Source organism: Elephas maximus, chromosome 3 (assembly GCF_024166365.1).
Source record: "Elephas maximus indicus isolate mEleMax1 chromosome 3, mEleMax1 primary haplotype, whole genome shotgun sequence".
NCBI lineage: Eukaryota > Metazoa > Chordata > Mammalia > Proboscidea > Elephantidae > Elephas > Elephas maximus.
The window spans coordinates 139,766,995-139,768,472 of NC_064821.1; the positions used below are offsets into that span (position 1 = coordinate 139,766,995).

The window sequence follows — 1,478 nt, forward strand, 5'->3', positions numbered from 1 at the left end:
CATTCCATCGTACCTAGGGTCGCTGCGAATCGTAACCTAACAACAAAAAGATAAGGGAGCGGACCCCATTTCCTAGGTTGGGCTACAAGCAGAAACCCAGAAAGCTACACCTGAACAAGTTTTGTATTCCGAGGCGGACACCGATGATGGCACAACCGAGGAGCGCGGCCCCCTTCCCACTTTCCCTGCTCCCCACCACGGGCCCTACCCCAAAGAAACCTACGACTGACTCCCCAGGGCAGTACTCCGCCCCACACCGCCACCCCACGCTGCCCTTTCTGAGGCCCAGTGCGCATCCAGAGCCGCCTCTTCGCTGCAGGTGGGAGCAGAGAGTCCCCAGGAAGCAGGAGGCAGGCGGGCTTCTCCCGCTGAGGGTCGGGCGTGGCTCAGGGCTGGAGAGGCTACCACCGCTGGGAGAAGTGCAGGTGGGCCAGCCGACCCACATGCCTACGTCAGAGTGTGGAAGTGAAGGGTTCCCAAGGCAGGAGTGGAAGGTGCTGCAGTTAAGAGCCAAAGAGATATATGGAAGGAGAGAGGAAGGGGAAAAGGAAAGAGAGAGAAGAGAAACAGACTGAAATACAATGTCCGCGGTTCCAGTCTGGCAACTGTAAAACTTTGCAGTTCATGCAGATATCCAGAAGGAAGATGGACGGGCTTAAAGAAAAACAGGTAGAGAAGGAACTTAGAAAACACCTACAAGAGTAGCAATCCCAACATTGCTCTGTGGTGAAACGCAGAATGTCAGGGAAAGCGAGAACACAGTACCCGCTACCACAAATTATACAGTCACGTTTCCCACAAGTGGGGAAATCCAAGGGTCAGCACGTCCTGAGTGCAATGGATGAGCACCGCCTGGGAAAACGTCCTTCGTGATCATGGCGTCTCCTCTGACAAGTACGCATGGCTGGAGCTCCTGCCGGAACAATGCACCCTCCTATCTCTTCACTGCACTCTCATGGTCGCCATTCTCCCATGTCTGCCGGCAGCCACTCTTGCAATCCACTCCTGGAAAAACCATTCAAGCCACAGACCCGAACAGGAACCCACAGCACAGCCAACCACACGGCCTTGAAGCAAAGAATCCCGACCAGCCACCACTGCGCCATCTCTTCTCCATACTTCTCACGCTGCCTCTGCAGGCTCAGGCCGCTCAGCCTCCCTGGCTCGCTCTCCTCCTGGGTTACAACGGACACAAGACAGATATGAACCCATCTTGGGAGTGCTGAATGCAAAAGAGAAAATGCATGCAGTGCCTGGAAGAGGCTACGGGGGATAATGATCACAGCAGTGGTAGAGTGGTGAGGCCTTGCTCTGATACCATGGTTTTGATACTCCCTTTTACATATAATTTCTGCTTCCGGCACTGGTAATAGTTTTCTGTTCACACATACTTCACATGCTGCCTTTCTTGGGTTACTGAATATCACCTTCCAGGAACGACCTCATCTAAATACAGGACAGGTCTCTATGACCTCACC

At 53.7% G+C, this 1,478-nt stretch overlaps 1 non-coding gene across 1 annotated transcript; it reads right to left on the minus strand.

The window, feature by feature from the left end:
* Positions 1–741: 741 nt before the first annotated feature.
* On the minus strand, positions 742–902 carry LOC126074203 (U1 spliceosomal RNA). The gene has a single exon (XR_007517003.1). It is a non-coding gene; the product is annotated as a U1 spliceosomal RNA (small nuclear RNA).
* Between the last annotated feature and the right edge of the window lie 576 nt (positions 903–1,478).